Source organism: Saccostrea cucullata, unplaced genomic scaffold (assembly GCF_032062105.1).
Source record: "Saccostrea cucullata isolate Sc308-1 unplaced genomic scaffold, CSIRO_AGI_Scuc_v1 ctg1590, whole genome shotgun sequence".
NCBI classification, from domain to species: Eukaryota; Metazoa; Mollusca; class Bivalvia; order Ostreida; family Ostreidae; genus Saccostrea; species Saccostrea cuccullata.
The window spans coordinates 172271-197849 of record NW_026922860.1 but is presented as its reverse complement, the minus strand read 5'-3'; the positions used below and the strand labels follow the sequence as shown (position 1 = coordinate 197849).

Below are 25579 nucleotides of genomic sequence, written 5' to 3'. Positions count from 1 at the left end.
AGGCTTTACTTTCATCCGTCTTGAAGTAGCCAATACAGGTACCTTGATAAACGAAAACACTTCTTTTAAATATACGAGTCTTTCGTATGAGTTCTCCACAACTTTTCCACTAATAATAAAAAATCTGATAAAATAAAAAGTAGCTTTTACGTTTTTGTACGTTTTTATTGTTTGAACCACTAGAGAAGACATGGGAACTTGAGTTGAGTGAACATATGTCATTGATTGACCACATAAATGGTGAAAGTGAACAAAAACGCATAAATATCCAATAACATTCAGTCATGTTAATTTTAGCTGGGATAAGGGCAGCTAATAAATAGTTCCAACTTAGTTATGATATATTAGGATTTAGTGCTGATCACAGCTATTTTTATATAAAGATTACCGAGTATTTTTTTTTATCCTGCAACTACCCCTTGCATTGACCTAATAAAGGTAACCTAATAAACCAAAGCTTTATCCGGTCACTGCCCTAATAAAGCCTCGTGCATGTATTCCGACATTCTAAAAGCATTGTGACGTCACGTATATTGCAATGTTTACGCCATGGCGTCATAGTTTCAACTGCAGAGAAGTGCCTAAATATGTCGGAAAAAGCTTGTTTTGGACGTTCAAATGTAAGAAATATGTTGCAGGATAAACAAAATACATGATAACTGTCTAGAAATATAAGCGATATTTGGGCTCGGGTCGAAAACGTAAGAGGGCTCGGCAAGCCTCGCCCTCTATCACGTTTTCTTACCCTCGCCCAAATATCGCTTATATTTCAAGACAGTAACCATGTATTTTATATATCAACATTTTTTTAAGGTTTTCAATGTATAACGACCATATTTTGCACCTATTAAATGAATGATCCAATATGTTTAATCAAGTTAGTATTTTAAAAATGTTAGTAAATAAAAAAGCTCCACCAAAGGGATTTACAAAATTTCGATTATTGTCAAATTGATTGCACCTTGAATTTAACACTGAAGTCTATGGGCAGCCTTTGTTTTATCAGATACGAGGGGCATTTCAAAAGTCCTGAGAACTGTTTGATAAAAAATTAACCGTTTCACGGAAATTATTGAGTTTGATATCATTGGAAAGATCAGAAAAATATACACATATTGTGATGTCACTTTATAATTTGTATGACGTAATAACTCAGAAAATAACGTCAGACTTCCGCATGCTTACGATACTGGCCATAAAAATGACGTAACAAAAGACGCAATTTGATCAAATTAAAATTTTAAAAACAACTTTTGCTCATTACTCGGGCGCAAGCTATCTGACGCAAATGTCAGTTGGTGGAATGTTTATATAGACGTCAATCTATCATATGGTGTTCTATTTCGGAAATCTTCTTATTCTGAAATGCTTTAAACGATTATCAAACACAGCATGTTTTTATAGAGTCTGGCTCAAAATATTGCGTAAAACAGACCTACCTGTAAGATAAAGGCAAAGTTGATAATCAAAGATAAATAGACGATCTTGTTACAAATTTGATGGCATCAATTTGTCAGGTGTTTTAACCAGATTTGTGTTATCGATGAAGGCTCAAGAGAAGTTAAGTTTAGTGTGCCTCATATTTTCTCGTAAAATCCAAAATGGCGCGGGCGCAGTTGTAACCCCACCATACCTCCAAATATTCGCAAATTTTAATTTATGGAAATTAAATCAGATTTTACATGTCTGTCTAACTTATAAACCTTTTTTGGATTCAAAAGTCAAAAGCAGTAGTGAGTTTTGGGGCGCCGAAGTTGAATTATTAAAAAAAAATACGAACAGAAACAAGTCAGGGGCAAGGCTTTTGTACATTTTATTTGTAAACGGTAAGAGTACTGCTACTCAAAATAAATTTGTTGAAAACTGCATTAATATCCTTCAATTTTATACATAAAATTTCTTATTTCATACAATGGAGAGCTAATTAAAGGACCGAAAGTCCAGTCGTATCATGTAACTTAACATCTTAAATGAATGTCCATGAAAGCATAACCGCACATAAACCGTGCTAGAAAACAAATAATACAATGAAATTGTTGATAAACAGTACCATAGTCCTAATCTTCTTCTTTGATAGCAAAAATTTTCTTTGAAATATTTTTTTAAATAAGCCTTTGGCAGAACTTTTGAAATCTTCTCATGTGGATAAAAACGCGGCTTTTCAGTATGCTAAAATTCTATATTCTGACGTCATTTTCTAAGTTATTAAGTCCTAAAAATTGCAATGTGACGTCACAATATGTGTATATTTTTCTGATCTTTCCAATTATATCAAACTCAATAATTTCCGTAAAACGGTTAATTTTTTATCAAACAGTTCTCAGGACTTTTGAAATGCCATTCGTATAACGAAAAGTTTTTTGAATTTAAAACATATCTCTTGGTTAAAATATGCAAAAACTACCTCTTTATTAAAATATGAAAAAAAAAAATTATTTATCGCAGAAATTTTGAGAAATCAAAATTGTTCTTCTTTATATGAAGGGCAGATAACTCTTTAACTTTCAAAACATGCAAAATGATTGTCTCCTTACATGTTATCAGTCTTCTGAATTTGCTTTATTTCACTTTTATTGTTATCTAGCAATGCAGATTTATCTTGTTTAAAATAATTAAAATCTATAAAATTCCTTCATTATACATTGAATACCTTTAGTGCGATTCAATAATAATTTTATAAATGTGTAATCAAATACAAAGAGTGTAAATTTTACAGAGTTGGTAAATATCATTTCAGAGATCTTCGTCAAAACAAGATAACCACCATTGCAGACAATGCCTTTAATGGATTGCCAAATTTACAGACACTGTAAGTTTTTGATCAATTTTTTTATGTGACAGATTAAAAGAAAATGTTATGTGTAAGCAAATTTGTAAATTTAATCAGACAGACAATTTGCTAAAATTTAATAAAAAAAAAGAGTGAAAAAATTCAGTGGATTGAGTAAAGGACAATACATGTTGTCTCTGCATGTTGATGCATGTTCTGAACATAAACAAAACCAGTAGGTATTGAGTTCGTTATTTGACTCTCTAGAATGAATATTGAAGTGCCCTGAATGTTTACTGCCAAGATGAAAAAATTATATTTCCCACAAAATCTTTCTTCAGACTTAAACAAAACATCAGGCAAAATGGTTTTTGGGTATTTTAACATTTGAGGAGTGACAGGTAAAGTGCTGTAATAAGTATTTCGATAATATGTTCAAACTCAAACAAAGATAATAGTCTTTTCCTTATCTGCTAAACTTGTTTCTTTTAACTTAATGCTTGGATTTAGTTTTTGTTTTTATGAAACAAGTGTAAACCTATAGGGTTTAGAACATGTTGTATTTGAACATTTTAAACTTGGAATATATTTGAGTTGCGTCAAGCGAAAAGGGACCTTCGTGACATAAACGTAATTACGTCACAATAGCGCTTCAAAGATGTGACGTCGCGCCGGTGCGTTTCGTCAATAAAAAAATCATACGATAAAGCAAAACAAAACTTTGTTTGCGTAATACTAATGTTTAAAAAAAAGACACGCCTATAACTTTCCGAAAAAAAAATTAATTAATGTCGTAAATTTATAGATTTACTGGTAATATTTCCAAAATAGTTTATTATCTAATTTAATTTTTGATAGTTCATGAATGGCCTTATTCAAGAGAAGTGAAAAATGTCAATGAACAAATTCATGTACGGTGAATGTGTTTACCTCAGTAATCTGTGAAGACAAACGCGTCTTTGGCCTTTCCGGCTGAGCTCCAGACACTACAGTTAAGTTGTCTCCTGCATTTATTTCAATGTTTTTTTTTAATTTGGTGTGGGGATGGGGGTTACATATTATATACACATTCCAGGTTGTTTCTCCGTTAGTCAGAAAGGTCCGAGAATTAGCGACTCAATGCCCAAAGTTTGTTATCAGAGATTAAGCAATCGAATCAATTTAACTGATACTAGCATAGTTGCAATAGCGTTTTGTCAATACATATAGTAGCAAAAACATGAATGCAGCTGCCGGGAAACTGTCTGTAGCAATCTCATTAAGGATGAAGCGGTGAAAGCGGTATGGACTTCTGTATCTCCTCATCAACACCATCACCTTGGCGCAAAACTCTCAGGTTTGAAAAACTGACGTAATAAAATGTGAAAATAATCAACAGTGGTCATTTTCAAAACTAACTGGATTTCTTATAATATTCATTGTCTAAATTTACTGAAATAAATTAGAACTAAACACGTTAACACGTTAACTTTGGTTTAAACTGATGTAAATTGTTAACATCGAAGTCGAAAATAAAAGCGATGATTTAAAATCAGACTAATGTACATTAGTTTTATTTTCTGGTTTGGGGTTTACTAACTTTATTTAAGGCAAATACAGTAGTTCCAAACATTTTGAGTTGAGCTTTTAATCTTGCATAATATCGTATAATTAAATGGTAAGATTACCCCACACCCCACACCCTAACATCCTCGTGCGCGCACTTTTTTTAAAACATTTTATGTTACTATGGAAAGGAAAGCTTTCAAGAATTAAAGCTTTCAAGAATTAATTCTGATATTTGTTTTGTTATTCTCTTGATCTTGATTTCCTTAATTTTTTAAATTCTTTTTAATTAATTAATTTTTTTTGTTTCGATTTTGCTTGTTCGTTTTCGTTGTTACGTTTTAATTTACTATGAATTTTTTTTTATTTTGACCATAAACACCTTGAAAATTCAATGGCACATGCACCCCATTCTCTAAAAAAGATCGCTCCTATATTTGATCATTTAATAAAGTGCCAGATCATTAGTTATCTTGTAATTCACATGGTCAGTCAAGAGGTGGTTAATTATTCTGGTATTCAAGCAATATCTCAATAGTTCCGTTTTCTTTTTCACACACTGTAAATGTATTTGCAGAAGACCCCTTTGTTGATGTTGCCATAGACCTATATCTCAATTTACACTGCGACCTCTTAATAATATTGTCTGATGACTCCTTTTTTAATCTCAGACTGAAAAAAAACGTCTTTTTATAAAGCCCTTTCCAAAAAATGAAGAAAGAATTCTTTCTATGTGTAATACATACATTCTATATAGGTATATTTCAATTATGTGTGAGAGAAAGTTTTATCCTGTTACAAGTAGCTGAGTATGAATGAGATGTTGGATTTGAAAAAAGAAATACTGCGTTTTGTAAATAATATCCAATAATCATCATTAATTCGTGATTTTTTTTCTTTTCCTTCCTTGTTATCTTTCTTTTTTTGTGGGGGGGGGGGGTGATATCACTCGGAGCTCCTCGGATGTATCGTAACTGTTTGAATGGAGTGAAGCGGAGTCAACCGAGGATTGCCGATTGTACAATTAAATGCATAATGACCTATCTATTACAAAATAATGCTGAGAATAAATCTTTAGAAATTTCTTCCGATGGCAGCGTGTATACGTAGATTATATTATTACATGTATGAGGATTTTCAGGGGATGAAACCCATGCATCCCACACCATTAAAACATATATTTTCTTGTTCTCTTTGTTACAGCTGAATATGAATCAAACTGATTATTTACATGTATAGTATGTATAACTGTGTATCAAATGTTTAGATTGTACAGCTAGAATGTCATCCGATACCATTGACTTGGTCAATAAAATATTGCATGAATCAACGTACTAACTGAATGGGTGGCACAGAAGAAAAGCTTATACATGTGTTAATTATATTTTAAAGATTTTAGTATATTCTGAAAGTGTGAATTTAACGTCCAACTTTTATTGTTGTCCGACTAATTGTTTTGCATCAAGCCTAGATATCTACATAACTTAAATATATTTATCGGTATATTTTAGTGCTGATCAAATTCAATTCCATAATATATTTTTACGATGAGAATAAAATACAAGATTTTCTCTGTACAAAATTGTACAACATACGATATTTATCTTACACAAAATTTAAACAATTGCAAGCCATGTAACGTGTCTTTGTTCCATGGGAAGCACAACGTGCCGAGCTCGTGTTTTAAGAGAGGCCTACCCCCCCCCCCCCCGTTTCCCCAGTGTACAAAAAAATTATTTCTTACACTGATGTATAGTTAAGTCATAATAATTGATATAATGTGTACCGGTATATTTTATTTGATTTTAGCATCTTAAATCACCGACATATAGGCAAGTAACATCGTTAGAAAGGTGGGGGTGGGGCAAACACGTTTAATCTTATTTGAATTGTGTAATTTTCCACATTTCAATATAATTATCAATTGAAATAAAATAAAAGGACATCGACTTTGAAAGAAGTGTGTTATAATTGATAAGTAGAAAAAAATTATATCAATGCCTGAAAGCTACCCCCCCCCCCTAAAATACAATTGTTCAGGGAAGTATAACTATGTCATTTCCAAAACTATAAAAAATACATATAAATGTAGGTACTGGTTAAGCGTTTGTTTTGTGGAGGTAAGTTTGCTGATATGGCGAAAGGGAAAAAAACAGTACTTTGACCGGGGTTTATCCATACGACCTTACTACATGAACATCAGTCCCTTGCAAGCAATCGTAAATACTCGGTCATTTCTGTTCACGAACATAAGTTATTTCTTCCCTGGAAAATTTCCGAGTTGTTACGAATGCCTTGCGAGATAACTTCAAAGTAGGAACTTGTTTGGATTTGTACACATGGTCAGCGGTCTATCCTCCTGTGAAGGATATTTTCAAATACCAATTTTTCAGAGATTAAATCATGCTTATATTCATGTTGTAGAAAGATTAAATGATGTCGTTGAATATATTCTTTGAAAATGTACAACTTACTCTATCATTTCAATATTGGTCTACATATATATATAGAAAAAAAATGTCGTTTTTTCCGGTCCCCAACAGACTTATTGCTATTTTACAATGTATACGATTATATAGATGCTAAAATGGGGGGAGGGGGCACTAAAAACCTTAAATACATGTAAAAAAAAATATTTCTAACGAATACAAAAGGGTTATTTAGTAACAATAACGTTCCAAATATCAATAACGTTATGCGACGTTATTCAACGTTTAATAGCGTTATCTTTTTAAAATTGCATTGCTTTCAGTTTGAGTTTTAATTAGAATTTAGAAGGTATTCAATAAAAAATTTGGTATCAAAATATTCAGAAAAACTAGCTCTTTCAGATTCGGTGAAAAAACGATTTTCGAAAATTTTGTCACGAAGGTCCCTTTTCGCTTGACGCAACTCATTTATATCTAACAAGTAAACATTATGAAAAACGTAAAGACACTTTAACTTTTCAATCGTCAACTTTCCTAACTTATGCAGGAAGATACCTTCATCACCTGCAGTCATGGTTTATATATCTCGTTTGATTCAATACCCCCAGAGCATGCTCTACGTATGAACAATTTCTATGACGAGAGGTAATGAGGTTATTGACAAACAAGTTGATGAAACAAAAATATCAAGAGTCTCTTTTCTGGTCTTAATTTTTAAGTCCTATGGTCAATACAATGACCTTGTCAACAAATACAAATTATCATTAAGTCAAATGCTGGTTGACTTTTGTTAAGCCGTTTTTCACACATTGAATTGTTCATATATTTTTCTGTCATTTTCCGATGATGACATGGGGCACTATATTAGCAATAAAACTGGACACTTTAAAGTAGATAAGTTAAAAATTCGAATTGTACAAAGAGGTTGACTGAACCTATAAATAATATTAATGTAAGAATACGTTGATTGGAGGGTCGTGTAATGTTGGAGAGTACTAGGTTTAGGTGTAGGTGGCAAGACAATAACTAGTAAGACAGCCATAAAAGAACTTTTTCTATCTCAAAGTCCATTAAACAATATACAAAACAGGTAAGAGGAAACACGAACCTCCGAAACATATGAGGTGGGATCAGGTGCCATGGAGAAGTGAGCATCCCCTGCCGACCGGTCACACCCGCCGTGTACTCGTTGTCATGATCAACGCAGAATGTAATACCGTAATATGATAAAACATAGTTTAAGAAATATTTTATTTTGCGTTTTAACATTTTGTTTGTACTGAAAGCAAAAAGTAACAAAAAAATATTGACGCAAGCGTCAAAAATCGGCCGCAAACAAATTCATTCTTCTTTGATAAAGTAATTCGAAACTGAAATTTGCGTGATCTGTTTTTAAAATTTCTTATATTTATCTGTTAAAATATCCTCGTAACATGAAAAACTTGCATGCGACATTGCCGATTTTCTTCATGCATAATACATGTACAATATTATATATATATGTGTGAGCAAACTGCCCATAGACCCCTGCGTTTGTACAAACGAACTCTGGTGGAAGTTTGATGTTTAAGTAATTATTACATAACAAAACTAAAGTTTAAACTTAGCTATAGTTTTACTTTTAACATTTAAACGGAACAAATATGAAATATGTGGGACTCTCTTAGAGGATGTTAACAACCAACCAAATCCATCTAGATCCACCAATACATTTCTTCTTTCAGTGTCTTTGTTTTGGTGTTGAGATGTGGCGGGAAAATGCTTGGCACATTGTAAAAACGCGCTATAGCCTTGTCTCATGGACAAAACTTTCGTACGATTCTGTGCTTTTAAGAAATCAATATTTCATCAAATTTTTGAAAAATTTCCATAGGAAAGGTATAAATTTACAAGGCATTTTAAAATAAGTACAACAAATCCTCTCTAGGCTGTTTAAAAAGAGAAAGTAAAATTGTTGATATACAATGTGGTCTTTGTTTTAGACTATGCCTACATAAGACGCTTCGTGCTAATTTTCTCCGCACTTCAGTATTGTCAGAGTTTGTCAATCAGGATTGGATGAAATATTTACCCAATTATTTATAAAAATTTTATTTTATGATAATTGTGCTTTTTGTTAAACATTTAGAATATCTTTGTTCAATATTCTATAATATGAATGTTATAAAATATTTTTATTCAAATTGTTCTAACTCCGCAGAAACGCAGGGCGACTTAAAACTTTCATATCAACTAACCGACCGCCTCCTGGCGGCCGGTAATAACGCAAAATATTATAGCAATTTTTTTTTGGATTTTTCCGTTTTGCGTTCAACAATTTAATTCATTTCTTATATTTACATTATTTTTCTGATGTCTTGCCATTAATTTAGGCCAATCAACTGTCGTATCTAAAGCAAAACTGTGTGCACTATATTTTTTGACATCAAGTGCGGTATCATGACGTAACAATTGAGATATTCATGCTTATTCTTGGTACAGATATTTTGTAATTCATGAGAAAATGAACTGCATTTTATTTTGTAAAGAACCATAGGGAAAAATTATTGGAATGTAAATATTAGCTCTTAATATGCATTCCCTGTAAGCACCAAAAAATCTCGAAATCGAAATGCCTCGGATTTTGATGAAATTTTCACCATAGGTGTGTCTTGGTAAAAGACTAATTAATATGGTGTCGGAAGTACCATAAGTGCACTTGGTTGCCTTGGAGACGGATCTATTGAATTCGGCCATTTTTGGCCCTTTTTGAGAACATGAAAATTGAGGAAATGTCAATGAATATTTATCAGTATCTAATGCACTCTAATTAAGATCACTGGATCATATGATAACATGAACTTTTAAGGTACACAGGGCATATTATCCTTTATTCTAGAAATAGTTCCCCTGTAAGAAAAAAGTCATGCAATCTGATATGGTTTCTAAAAATTTGAAAAAATGGGAAAATAAGCATTTTTTCATATTTTCAAGGCTTAAAAAGAAAAATTGTCCGCGGAGAATTTCCAAATTCACCGTATTGTATTATGCTTGGGGAAAGAAGTGTTATTGTATGAATAAAATATCAGTGGATATTGATCTTTTTTTCAGAAACCTGTATCTTTAAATAGATATACTTTATTCTCACGTTAAACAACATACAATCAATCAATCTAAAGAAGGTTCGGGTATATTGTTGTTACTCTTGTCTGTCCGTCCCTCCGTCCGTTTGTCACACTTTTCTTCCCTGAACTCCTCCTACATTGTACTCAGTAGCCTAATAATCTCATGGGAGATGGTTGGGGATCTCATGTAGATAAGCAGTAAGATTTTGGAATTTTGCATATGCCCCGGGGGGTCAAATGGGGGTCGAAAAATGACGTTGTTTATGCAAAAGCCCCGTATTCCTTGAACTCCTCCTATATTTTACTCAGTAGCTTAATAATCTTTTGGGAGATGGTTGGGGTGTCATATAGATTTGCATAAAGGTTAAGGATTTTTGATTCTGCCCCGGGGGGTCAAATTGGTGTCAAAAATTGACGTTTTTTTGTGCAAAAAGCCCTGTCTTCTCTGAACTTCTATATTTTACACAGTGGCATAATCCTCTTTTGGGAGAGTTCACTCTTTTGAAATTTTGGTAAAACATCAAGGTCAAGGGGTAAAAAGTCATAGCATGTTTGAAAGCATCTTGTTATGGGTAATGTACATGTCAAAGTGAAAGGCATATCTCTTCTCAATCAAAAGGAAATACATTTTTTTAAAGTAAGTTAAACTTCTAGGTCAAGGTAACAGAGTCAAAAGTCATGATACATTTGAAAAGATCTTATCACAATGATCAATCTAAAACAATGTTTTTGACAGTAGGTCAAATTTCAAGGTGAAGGTCATGGGTAATAAAAATCAAAGTGTATTTAGAATAGTATTGGCCCAGGTAAATACTAAAACACATGTCTAATATGAAAGTCCTGTCTCTTCTCAATCAAAATATTTGACCATGACGACCAAAGTTAAATATATTGTGACAGACAGGCAGACTGACAAACAAATGAGATTTAATGTCGCCTACCTTATGCAAAAATGATTGACAATTAATGTCCTTGCTGTTCTTGAGAAGAAGATTTTTGATGGAAAAAGTTCCCTGCATATTTACATGTAAATTGGTTGAAATTGGCCCAGTGGTTCTAAAGAAGTTCAGATTGTGAAAAGTTTACAAACAAACAAATGGACGACAGACAAAATAACAAAATGTGATCAGGAAACCAGGAGAAAAAAATTAAAGCCCAAGTGAGCTAAAAATAAATGATTCACAAGTATTTAAAAAGGGTAACAATTACTGAAAAGCTTTTTATCATGCATATTTTCTAAAGTCTAAAAAATGTATGGAATGTACCCATGTTGAAAAAAAAAACTGCACATTTCAGAAAGCAGTATGATTAAAGATTTTTAATCAAGTTGCTTTGGGTAGGAAATTAAAGGTAAACTGGTATATCTAATTCATCTACAGATCTTAGTCAATTTTTCTATGCAAAACTTTTTCAACTCTTAAAATATTTTTTTAAAATAGTTTTATCGCCATGTCTGATTCAAGGTAGAACTAGAGTAATGACCAGAAGTAGATCTGTTGAATATGAAATATGTACATGTACATGATGTATGCTGTATTTTCTTAAGTCTTTTGTTTGTTTGTTGTGTCAGCAACTAGTATGGCAGCTTTTAGCAAAGGTTGAAGTTTCTCAAATGTAAGTCAAACTCAAAGGGTAAAAATTGTTTGTATCAAAGGGAAAGTATACACATGTGAAATAGAAAGAAATCTCTAGTACTCCTTCACCTGTTCAAAAGTAATTGCCAAGGTTAAAGATAGGCCACTGTATTTTTACTAACCAAAATAATTCACTAAACCTGCTTTATAAAACGTTTTGGCGAAAATCTTACTAAAATAGGTACCGCCGTTTCAAAGATAATCATTGTTGAAAGTCTGCATTTGCACCTGTTAAAACGATCGATAATCCTTGACAATGTCACTTCCGGTATAAATGCAATCAAGTTAAATGACGTCACAAATGTGTCTCGCTTCCCGCAAGTGATAGGTGAATAATGACAATAAGCGTTTTCGGATAGTCCATTAGAGGAAAAATTGTTTGAACTTTCTTGTGGACCGTCAAGTTTTGATGAGGATTCATTGTTATGAAATAATACCATGAATACAGAAAATGTGAGAGTAGAACCCTTTCGTTTTGAGCCCTATATGCTAGTGAAACCTCAAACAAAGACGAATCGACTACAAACGATGCGGAACCCGAGGAAGCAAATCATTTGCATACTATTGATTGGTATGTGAGTTAAACGATAGAAAATATTCACAAGAAACATTTTAAATCATTATTTAAAAAAAATATATTAAATAAAACATAATTTGACAAATTATACCTCATATCCTCCACCCTAAAACTTTTACATATGCTGGTACATGTATAAAAACTTAAATAGCTGATAACATGAATGACTAATACTAGGAATACTAGGAAGATCTCTACTTTCATAAAGGATTCAGTGTTCCAGAGAAATGAAAAGTGGGCACTGTATCGAGGGGCAAATTGACTTTCTTTACCTCCATACCGATAGACTTCTTAATCCTTATTAAAGAAATTAAGTAATTTATTTAATGCAATTAGATTGTTTTTTATGTATATAAAGGTGGTTAAAGATTGTCATATAATAATATTGCAATATTTGCCTCAAATGTTTGTTTTTAGCGATATTTTGACAAGAAAACAACATTCATGATTCAATGCATTAAAGATTATTAACACCCCAATATCGATTACTGTTTTGTTTCAGACTTACTAATTTCAACTAAATTTTATTCATCAAAAATTAAATTAATTGCATTACGTCAATATTTTTGACATTAACAGTGAATCATTTCAAGTTAAATTAAGTAAATTAGGATTAGAATCAAACGATAATTAGTTACCTGAAATCAAAGACTGAAATACAGCCACGCAGTGCTCATCGATTTTGAAAGGGGGGGGGGCATATAAAAAAATATTTGACCTACCTGAAAAAGTTGACAAGCAAAAAAAATACTCAAACTCGAAAATCCTATTTCGTGTAGTATAAAATGAGGGGCCAACCAGCCTTTCAATGAACATTTCTAATAGTAAAAGTAATGTTAGGGGAATCAAGGGGGGGGGGGGTCTTCTTGCTACGTGCCTAAAATAACTTGTAAAATAAGGAAAACATTCAAATCTTATTTAAAATATATATTTACTATGTTAGACTAAAGAAGCAAATAATGGAAAAATTTTCTACTATTTTGGAGTCACAAGATCAATTGTCATTTCAGTTACAGGGAGTGGCTAGGGAGATCAGACCCCCCCCCCCCCCCTCCGGAATATGCAGATATTCAAAAAAGACTATTTACTGAAGATAAAAAAGAATGACTTTGGACCCCCCCCCCCCCCTAAAAAACATGGAACCCATCATCATTGTTTTTATTTATTTGTTTTTATTTGCTTCTCAGGAAATCTTGGACTGGATTTTTTTTTACTTCGGTTTGAACCCCCCCCCTCCTTTCCGAAAAAAAAATCTTGATCTGCGCCTGTTTACTGAATGTCACGTCCACAACGGGATATAACTTGACAATGTGAAATTCGTCTACTGTGGCATGCAAAGATCTTTGAACCTTTTTGAACTTCAACCTAACCATTTGCATTTCGATTTATTTTTACGCCATCTATACTCAATCTTGTACTTACCAACTATCATAGGTCCTGTCAACTTCATGAAATATTCATGTAATCCTGTTAAAACACAAATGATTTTACACCGTCAACATACATATGCTAATCTCATTCGGCAAACCTTTGCTGAATCCGTTCCCTTCATTAGATGGAGTCCGAATCGGCCGAGGTGTGCCGAGTGGTGATATCTAAAAAAAATATGATAATGGGTGACGCAAACCCAATTTGAATGTAGAAATTTTCAATAAGGTGTTACTTGTACAAGTACAATTTTTAAACTATCATAATAAACGATGTTTTAGCATAACTTTGCCATCTAGGCCTATTTAAAAAAAGAAAGAAGTCCGTGTTTGTTGGGTTGGGGGGCATTGACAAATTAATTGGGTTGTTTGTTTTTTTTCAATTTTTTTTTTTCTTGACCAAATACTAAAAAGCAGTTTGCACACTTTGATTAATTCATCAAAAACACTGTACTAAAATAATATTTTATGTTGTTGAGAAAGTGAATTTTAAAAGATCCAATTATGGGATAATATTTATCAGCATCTACCCGGTAATTAAGTAATTTACAGTGGACCTTCAGATATCCGGATGCCAGATATCCGGATGCTTCAGTATCCGGACGATTTTTCATCGGAACGGAATTTTTTAACTTTATTTTGTCTTGTTTAACTGGTAATTCAGATATCCAGACGCTTCACATATCCGGACAAATTGACTAGGAACCAAAGCGTCCGGATAAATGAGGCTCCACTGTACTTCATTAATTAAATTCTTTTATTCCAGAATGGTAATGAATTAAGTATACAAAATACATATATGAGGCTCATAGATCATATGGTCAACTGAAAATTTTATGGCCAATTTGACGAATACATTTACAGTGATAATTATAGAATTATTTTGAGTTTTTCAATGGAAAGCCCTATACGAAGCCCAATATGAAGGAGTGTGTATTTAGAAGCAAATACCTTAATGCGGATATTATTGTCTCATGACAGCATCTAGTTTTTGTTTCTTTTAATAGCAAGAATGGTCTAAAAAAAATTCCCCGAATAATCGAGAAAATGTAGGTTATTTCACCTTTTCAGGCAATGTTGGAAAGAAAAATGTAGATAGTTATAAACGTTGTGTGACTGACAAATACTTCCAAACTATTTAGTGAAATGCACGTTATACGAACGAGGTTCCCTTTACTATTTACGGCACATCCATCCATATGTAGAAACTTCTCAGCAAATGTAGAAAAACTAGAGGTACTGTGAGCGATGAGCTCACTAAACGATACCCCCGCCTCCCATATGGTTATGACTGGTGAAAAAGTCCATGTTTTCCTGTGGCCGGGAAACCCAAAATATGTGTCGGATCAAAAAGTTAAATAGAAGGTGCACAATGGCGATACGTAATAAAGATTCTGTGAAAGTTTCATTAAATTTCATTCAGTGGTAAAAGAGGAGTTGCGGATAAAAGATGGGTACCCCAAAGCGTAGCAGACGGACGGACGGACGGAATTAACGATTACTATATACCCTCCCGCTTTTAAAAGCGGGGGGTATAATGACATTTTTTCATTAAAGACGCTTTATTGATAAACGTATTTACGAAATATACTACTGTACAGCTGTTTTATAATACGTCATGAACAAGAATATCTGAGCAATTGATATTTGACATATTATTATACCCCCCGCTTGAAAAGCGGGAGGGTATATAGTAATCGGTATTTCCGTCCGTCCGTCTGTACGTCCGTCTGTCCGTCCGTCTGTTACGCTTTGGGGTACCCATCTCTTATCCGCAACTCCTCTCATACCACTGAAGGAAATTTAATGAAACTGTCACAGAATCTTTAGAACATATTGCCATTGTGCACCTCTTATTTTACTTTTTGATCTGACATATATTTTGGATTTTCCAGAGCAAAACATGGACACTGCCATTTTATTCATATGGGAGGCAGGGGGTATCATTTAGTGAGCTCATTGCTCACAGTACCTCTAGTTTAAGAATATCTTTTATTTTTATAGCAACAGTTGCTTAAAAAAAGATTCATTGGGGTTCATGTATTCAGAAAATATAGATGTTTGCACTGTTTTAGACACGGAGAGAAAATTTGAATTCTGTTTAATAGAAACATAACATGACTGTCAAGCATTAGACAGGAATGACTAAAATTAATATTTTTTTAAGTAATTTCCATTCCTATTTTTAGCACAAAAATAAAAATTTGATTCGTCTTAATATATGAGCTAGAATATAAAAAGGACAAGATAGGTTTTGAAATACACTATATCACATGGAGTGTTGGTGACTACGTAATATCTGTTACTTGTAAAGTAATTTCCCATCTAGTCAATACATTATAACGTCATCAAATGCGCAATTTTTCTCATATCATATAAATACTTTTTTAAATGACCTAAATTTGAAGCATTTTTTTTCCAATATTTCATATAGAGCACAACCTCTGACCCAAAATATGAAAAAAAAAATACAAAATGTGAAAGCTTTGTTTCTGTTGATCAAAAAAACATGTTTTATTTTTTGGATTGTGGGCTGTGCTCATATTTTAATTCTTTGCCGAAGGCGGGCTATAAAAAAACTAAAAAAGTAAAAATAAATAAATTAGTAAATGTTGACGTTGCTCTGTGACCCCATTTTTACTGTTCTAAATCCTTGATAATTTGTACAAATATGGAGATATATTTTAATTTTTTAACTCAAATTATTCGAATTCTTTGTTAAAATATGTGTACCAAATTTGGATATAATGTAACGTTAAATAAAGAAAAAGTTAGGACAAAAGTCTACGAACTTTTCGAATGACCCTCGTACTGCTATAAATTCTTACCAATACTCGGCACTTGCGGCCATTGAGCAGGGAGAGGTCTTTTTCCTGGCAGCACCTTCTGCGACACGGGACCTCAGTTTACATCTACATTATGTAGGCCTCTTACCTATAACAAAATTACCGTTATAGCGGACAATGCCTTTAATGGTTTACAAAACCTTTCATATCTATAAGTATATCTTATTTTTACTCAGTTTGACATTCTGTATGTGTATTACCATTCCGTTTGTAAATATGCCCTTATTCACATACATATTCAGAAACTGTTATTGCTGGATGAGAAATAAATCCCACAAACAATAGAAAGAATTACGTACTAGGTAGTAAGCTGTGCATATAGACATGTGTATTACCATTACTTTTGTAAACATGTCTATTTCCCCATACATATTCAGAACTTGGTATGGTTGGATGAAAAATTCCCACAAACAATAGAAATCTTTGATCATACTGAGCATAAAACATGGTTCTTTGTAATTGTGGGATCATGTGACAAGTAGAAGTAAGCATCCCTTGTCGATTCCTCAAACCACCTGAAACCTACATGTTATAGATCTATTGACTTTTATTTTTTGAGGAAACACAGAGCGATGAGGACTTTGCAAAACATATCTTCTTTGTTTAAATTTATGATCATTATTGTTACTTAAGAAGTTACCGTATGGTAAGGGTAGATAAATGTCATTTTATATTTAAGAATAAATCATAATCCAGTTTATTATACTTCTGTTAAAATGTTTCCTATATAAAGTTCAGAGGGTAAAATAACTATTCCTCATAGTCTGAAAATTTCCCCCCATAGAAAGCTATACCCCCGGGGTATAGTTTTTGCTACCCACACCTCGGAAAATTTTCATGCAATTTTTGACGCCAATTTTAATTTCCAGCGTTAAATCCATAGCCTGATGATATCATAATGAATTATGTAGCATTGTGACGTCATCAGGATTTCAGCTCATTCTCGCAGTATTATCTAACACCAAAGTAAATTCAAACCTAAGAAATTATAATATACATCAGTATAATAAGAAATTATAATATACATCAGTATAATAAAACACTTATCCACTGGCTGTGAGTGAGATAGCTCTTTTATCAAACCCTTGACAGGAACTATTCCCCTCGGGCAAGCCCTCGGGGAATAGTTCCCTGTCGCGGGTTTGATAAAAGAGCTATCCCACTCACAACCATTGGATAAGTGTATACTGTAACCCTTGGAATATTTACTTGATTATCTTCTCATTTTATTATTATTTTTTTTATTTTTTTTTTTGCTTTGAATAAATTTTCGAAGAGAGAAAATGAAATAGAAATATAAATTATCTAAACACAGAGACTTAAATTTTCCCTTTTTTTATTTAAAAAAAGGAAAATAAAATAAATGGACAACTATCCTTTTCGTATCAAATAAGTAATTATATAAAATCATGAAAAAACATGTGCATAAAATTAACAATTAAAATTTTGCTATAAAACACATGATACATGTAGATGCTACCCATTGAATTTGTAGATACATCTTTTATTGTATTACATTTATTTTCATGTTACACTTTAATTGGTTTATGTACAGGATAATCCGATTTTTGCACAAGCGCTGAATTTTATGAATATCCTGTACATTACGGTTTTTTTTATATAGCACAATACGTGAAGCCATTTTAAAGCATGTTAACTACTTCATCTAGGAAGCGAACAAGACACAACCTTCATATCTTCCACTCACCTTTCTCTTCCGGAATATTTTTTTCTGCCTTGATTACTACTTCTCATAAATATTGTATTGTTAGTTATGTTTTTTTCTCTTTCCCTTTATCTTATGTTTTCTTATCAATTATCAATTACGTAAGTACATTGATAGAGATTTAAATGGCAAAGTGAGACAATTATGGTATACATTAATGCTTTTCCCAAAGTTAATTACAATGAAAATTTCGGGGCGCTGCACCATGAAAGAACGAAGGTGCATGCAAGGGTATTAGCATTTATCCAAATTCTTATACAACAAATTAGATTTGAAGCATATGATACTAGTATTTTTTTTTCAATGTTAAATGCTCTTAATAGATTCAATATATAAAATGTTGTAAAGCAAAATTTAATTTTTAATACAGTAAGAGCTCTATATCTATTTGGGATTAAGCAAAAAAAGTGAGCCAAAATAATAAAAATGAAAAAAAAAAAATGTTTCTTACTGCACGTAATAATTACCTTATTGTAATGCGTAAATTTAACAAAGGTTTTGTATTACCTTTTTTCAGACATAAGCAATATAACTTCTTAAGCAATAAATGAATACATTTAAGGGGTTAAAAGAGTGCCTCCATCCGCCATGAACAACAAATTCTACAATAGATATAGTTTTCAAAAGATACGAAGTACCAGGTAGCCCGTGTACCGACTGGAGTACAATTGATTTATTTCTGTTTTCATCGACTTAGTCAACAGTGTGACAGGGCATGAAACAAGGACCTACAAGAGATGGGACGAATTGCGAAGGAGAAAACATTCTTTGTCAAACCCGCCTTTAGTACAACGATACTCTGTATTTTGCCGAGTCACTATTGCTTTGTTACTTTGCACGGCGATAGTGAGAACTGAGGGGAAGGTAGATCTACTCCATTAAATGCTACTAACTGCAAAAGAAGGATATAAAGATAACGAGCAGTATTTAGTTTCAGTGTCCATTAAACAATACAAAATAAGAGCAGAGCAAACACGGACCACCGAAACCTCAGAGGTGGGATCAGGTGCCAAAATTAAATATTTTGTAGAACTCTGATTATTATATTTGCTCTGCTTTTGGGCGACATTGCTTCATCTATCAGTTTATTTTGTTTTATATCTTTGGATCTTTTATATTGTTGTATATTTATTAGGTGACTAATTAAATCCCATTGCCTCTTCTTTTTCTGTAGACAGAAATTCTAGTATTTAATCAGTCTAATTATAAAGGAATGAGGCAAGGTACCTGTACATAAATTAGCGTATTCAAAATTGTTTGCAAACACTGGTCACGAGTATTAAGTTGTTGGCCTATTGATTAATTAGCACTTCACACATTTCCGCCGTATATTAAAACAAATTCATTATATGTAATAGAAGTAGTACATATGTAATTTTGCAAAACGCTGCCTTCTTTTTATTATTCTATGAATTTTTTTTTAAATTACCTCAGTTTATTTAATACTTAATGATTAAATCTGATTGATTGAAAAATAAAATTCAAGGATCATAACGTATTTATATACTAAACGCGTTGAGGAATTATTTAGCAATATATAGGCATAATTCGAGGTTACGATTATTTTTTAAATGCCAACTGCTTATATGCAAACCTTCCCCGAGCCCGGCCCTTCTCTAAGACCTTGAATTACTTCTTAGGCTCTTACATGTACATTTTAAATATCTTATATTATAACGCCGGTTTTGCATAACAGTCTTAAAGGCTGCGGTTTCAAACCGGTAGGTTTTTCGTAAGTAAGGTTAGTGTCGGGTGGAGCTGAATCAAAGCGGATGAGAAGCTCCGCTGGAACGACGCTGCTTAGTGTATACATTTCTTAATACATAGGATGTAACCTGAATGAACTACCTATGTACGTTTTCCTACGATATAGTAAAACAAAGTCTTTGTTTTTTGTGTGTAAATCAATTTCAATGTAAATGTAAAATCATTAAAAAAAAAAAAAAAGCTTGCAAAATATTTTTGCTGCGAACAGAATCCTACATAATTTTTTTTTCTTGTAACATTAATATATTTCTTAAAATTATTTGACAATTTCAATCATACTATGTGTTTGCTAATTAATATCAAATGTTAAAACGATGTAAGCTGGCGACAAAAGGGGAATTAATTAAAATTGCACGTCATGTTTGCAAAAACAGCAGAAAGTGGGTCATATAAAAGTCTCTAAGTAAAAATAAAACTTAGACACGCTGCTTGGACGTTTCATTTAATAGAAATATTATAAACTAAATAAATATTTTAGAAGGTATTTCCTGCTTTTTTTTCTAGACGCAAGATCTGTAAAAATGGCCAGGGCTTTGAACCGAGGTTGGTTTCTCGACAGCTAACTATTACCCGGTAAAAGGGCTTTGAATCGCATGCGTCGTACTATATTTGTTTCCTTTCCAGATTCGAGATTCAAAATATCAAAATATTATATGCTAAGCTAATCCGAAAATTTTCTCTTTTAAATCGTATTAATGCACTGAAACTTTGTCACATTTTCACTGATTAATATACTATAACTTTGTCACTTTGTAACTTGTTAAAATACCGTAAGTTTGTCACATTGTCACTAGTTTATATACTTTAAATTTATCACCTTGTCACTGGTTAATATACCGTAACTTTGTCACCTTGTCACTGGTTAATATACTGTAACTTTGTCATCTTGTCACTGATTAATATACCGTAACTTTGTCACCTTGTCTCGAGGAAAAGTGACACGTAACACAGATGTCTTATAAAAACACTTGACAAATATTTCAATTTTGTCTTATTTGAAAAAAAAAATACATTTACTTCCATGATACTTCCACCTCCTTTAAACAGTCACGAAAGGAACGTTGACACCATCATGTCACGAACAGAACAAGAATAACGTGTACTAAGTAATGTGTAATATACACAATATAATTGTTTTCCATATCCTTCTTTGACAGGTTTCTTATTTCATATATTGCACGAGTAATTAAAAAACATGCATAAACTTAGTTAAGTGAAATTCATTGGTCAATGTTTATTCACTCTTCAGTCATACATGTACGTATGGTAAAGTTAAAACTACAAATTCCCTTGTACAAAACATACACCCGGACATGGCTCTCAAACATAGACCGGAAATCGTTATCCGATACTTAATATTGTGCAAAACATATATATAATTGTATAATTATAATGATACAATTTTATTACAACAGAACACCTATAATACAATTATCAATTAAATTCAATAGATAAGTGCGATATGATTTTACTACAACTAAAGAAAAAGTGTTTTTATGCCGAATTAGACCCCTTTTCTTTTATGATATTGAAAATATAAACTCATTTCATTGGTAATAGTTTGCATTCAAGAAAATTAAATTTAATTTTAACCAGCATTATGTTTGTTTGTAAGCATTCATAGGGGCAACAAAATGGTGTTAAAGTTTGATATTCTACAGCATTTACTCCTTTTTAATGGGATAAAATTTTGTTTATTTTAATCTTTTTTTCTTTTGAAAACATGAAGCACAAGATGACCAATCTAATATTTTATATGCACAAGGTGTACTACATACTGATACATGAAATTGTAAATTTTGTGTAGGCAGGCGTTTTGTGGCTATGAATGTTTTTTTCTATTATTTTTGGAATAAAAAAAGTGTTTTACAATTGAGGGATAATATAACAGAACTTAGGATATGTGAATTTTCATCAATTTCAGCTTCCTCGGACATCGTAAATTACATCACATAGAATCAAATCCTAATTGATGCGAATGATGGGATAAAAGATTATTCTTTTTTTCTGATTTTTGTGAGAGGGATTGCACTTTTTAAGAAGATAAATCCAATTTAAAAGTCAAACAGGTTCAGAAATCATATGGATTTTGTTTTTTATGTAATTAGAAATGTTTATTGAATATTTCATATGCTGAGGCCAAAAATTACAAAATACTACATGTAACGTACAGTGATGAATGTTTTTTTAACTTTATTCATTATAATTATCTTTTAGAATCATTCATTTTATAGGAAGGATAAAAAAGATACATTGAGGATATCTATTATATTTATCCAATTATTTGAAATGGCGATATTTGCGAAGCTTGACGAGCGAATATACACCATTTCAACTCATTGGATAAAGCCAGTATCAATTCACACAATTATAGATGTTCTGTTAATCTCATACGATTTTCGTTTTTACAAAACTTTGATACTTCCCCTGTGAAACTACATGAATGATTTCTAATTCGAATTGATGACGTATAACCTGATGACGTAGCACTGTTGATGTTGAAAGTAGATTGTGTTAAAAATAAAGAAAGTTTGCTATCTGTGTCTTTGAAAACAATATGAAAGCATTATTTGACAATTACTGGAGCTTTTTATCAAATGCACTTCTGACTGAAAGTTTTAAGGACCATGGGATCGTAAAAATAAACTCACTGTACGGGGCAGTACAAAACGTGCTAGACAAGGCTACTTGTAGATTCATTGTTGAACCATAGTAAGTTATACCTACATTACTAGGAAAGCATACGTAGTATAATGTAAGAAAGCATTGTTGGAGATGTTAAATTAAAGGAGTCTTATAAAAACAACTTAACTGCTAGGCTTAAAAAATGGTTCAAAGAAAAAGTGGGGGATAAAATCTATCTTGAAGTAGCCAGTGAAGGTACCTTGACAAAAGAAGACACTTCTTTTAAATATATGAATCTTTCTCTTTCATTTAACGACAATATTACTTTTTATCATTCATATTGTCAGGTCAAGTTATTTAAAAAAAACGAAAGTTTCAATATAATAAAATTCCGAAGCGAGGGATCGTGTCAAAACCGGAAATACTATTGATAAAGTATCTAGCCATCTACCAGTAAATAAAGCATAGGTTTATCAAACGGGCTGTATTATCAATACGTACGAGGTTTTTTTTTTATATCCAAAACCTTTCCACTAATAATAATAAATGATATAAAATGAAAAAGCCTTTCCGTAGCTTTTATTTTCTTGTTGCTTGAACCACTAGAGAAGACATGAGAACTTGAGTTGAGTGAAAATGTCATTTATTGACCAGATAAATGACAAAAGTTAACAAAAGCACATACAGAGCAGGGAAATAATTTTGTTACAGCATCAATGCTGATTTTGTTGCTTCCTATGCTTGCTGATTTTGATGCTTCCTTTGCTTGCTGATTTTGATGCTAGTTATCCTTATCCTGATCCTGGTTTGATCCTTATCCTGATGCTGGTTTGAAACTAGGTCAATGCTAGTAATGCTACCAGAAGTAGGATTATCCTGCCGGAAGTGGATAATTCAAAAACAGCATCGCTATTTTAAGTCATTAAAAATAATTTTTGGAGTAATTTTTATTTGTAATTTGTATTAAATGACTTTCCTTTATCTGTTTTCACTTTTTACCGAAAAAATTAGCGATTTTTAACGAATTTCGTTTTGTCGTATTCCAATCGTAAAGAAACAAAATGGCGACATAGTGGAAGTAATTGGAAGTAAATCTTCATCTTGCGAAGTTATCGTAACATAGTTATTTGATATTGATTGCAGCTAAAATGCGATGACTTATCCTTTTTGTGATGCGATTTCAGTAGGTGGAATAGCCCTAGTGTGTGCAACGTGTAAGCATGGAAACGTGATGGACAATGAACATGATGAAGTTTATGTCAAATCCAGATGAAAATTTATTGCGTGTACTGTGAATATTTTAGCGAAAATATTATGCTTTAGCCTAAATGGAAAAGTCTTAATCCAAGGAACCACTAGATCATCAGTACAGTCACTACAACCACTCAGAGGGTATGTAAACAATTCTTTTTTAATAAGATTATATAAAAATGGTAAAGATGATGTGAAACAGATTTAGTGTTACATAAAGTTAAAAACTCAAAATTCTGAGCGATTAAGGCATTTCAACATGTTAAACCCATGTGATTTTAAAGGTCAATTTTTACAATTGAATAAAAAATAAATGATTTTTTTTTTAATTTAGAATCTGTAGATGCAGTATTCTGTAGTTAATCCACAAAGTATCAAGTCAAATTATACATAACCCATTGTTGCAACCACTGCCAAAATGTAAACCATCTCCCATTCTGACCGTGGTCAAATGAGAAAGAATATTTTGTGGCTCGATCATTAATATTTTGTAGCTCATTAAAATATTGACCATTTGCAAATAAAGCAAAGTAAGATATTTTACTTTGATCATGATACCCAGTCGCAGTGTAAGAAACACTGTTAAATGAATGTAAATTGTTCATTTCAATTGGGATGGAAAGAAACCCATGTTCACTCACAATGTCATATGACGTCACAATAAAGATTGAGGCATCAAGATAAAGATTAGGAAATTTTTTGATCAAGCAGCCACGAGGAGGAGAGCTTCACGCTTACAACAATGTGGTAATATATAACCTGACCAACTGATAACCAAGTTCACTCAAATGTACTTCACTCAAACATAGTACATGTATTTCAACTTTTGAACGAATCTAGAAGTCAACACTTAAACAATAGTATGCATGGTTATGGATTTTATCTTTGCAGTCAAAGTTAGGCTGTTCCCTATCAGGTACTGTCCTGTGTCTAGTTTACGAGTAGAATCTAGATTGTACTTAAGGCTTTAAAAAGATATATATTTTTTTCAGAAGGCAGATATGTATCTATCCTGATATTTGAGCTACAATACAATGTCAATATGTACGAAATATTTGAATTGGTCATGTTGATCAGGAAGTCTTTTTTTGTATTGAACATATTGAACAAGATGTGTTTGTGAAACACTGTGCGGCCGGCGGTAACAAAGTTTAAAAAAAACTGTTTTTATTAGCATATAGGTCAAAGTCTAGGTCATAAGGTCATTGATCTCAATGTCATTTAAAAGAACTTTATTAGTGGAATATGCATACCGAGTATGAAGTCTCAATCTCCTATGATTCAAAAGTTATGGTAAAAGTTCAAAAGAACTATTTTAAGCATGTAGGTCACAGTCAAGGTCACAAGGTCATTGAAATTGGTGTCTTTTGGAAGAACTTTTTAAGTTGAGTACGCATGCCAAATATCAAGTCTCTACCTCTCAGAGTTAAAAAGTTATGGCGAATGTTCAAATTGACAATAGACAGACAGACAAACAGCTGAACAGATAAACAGACAGGACATAAACAATATACGCCTCAGATCTATCGATCCGGGGGCATAAAAATTTTAAGAACAAACAATTTCTTCACAATTATTTATGAATAATTTTCATTTGATTTAAAGGAATAAGCTACATATAATTGGTATATCCGCTGTAAAACAAAATTATTTTATATAAGTAGTGAGAATTATTACTGGTATGTATTCTTATATAAAAATTTTGATTTTAAAATATGTTTATCGTATATAATTAACACAAAATATAACTATAAGCAAAAAAAGCCTTATTCTTTTTGCGATATTTAAATATTTTTACATACATATTGATATACGTGTACTTAATCCTCAAATGATTATCGATTAATCATATCAGCCTCAATGGCTCCTTTAAATTTT

General features: G+C 32.1%; 1 long non-coding RNA gene across 1 annotated transcript in view; it reads left to right on the top strand.

Moving 5' to 3' along the window:
- Positions 1 to 2749: 2749 nt before the first annotated feature.
- LOC134262604 (uncharacterized) overlaps positions 2750 to 25579 on the top strand; it is a 52128-nt gene continuing 29298 nt past the window's right edge. The window contains exon 1 of the long non-coding RNA XR_009991039.1: positions 2750 to 2809. This is a non-coding gene — a long non-coding RNA (uncharacterized LOC134262604). The remainder of the gene's footprint in view (positions 2810 to 25579) is intronic.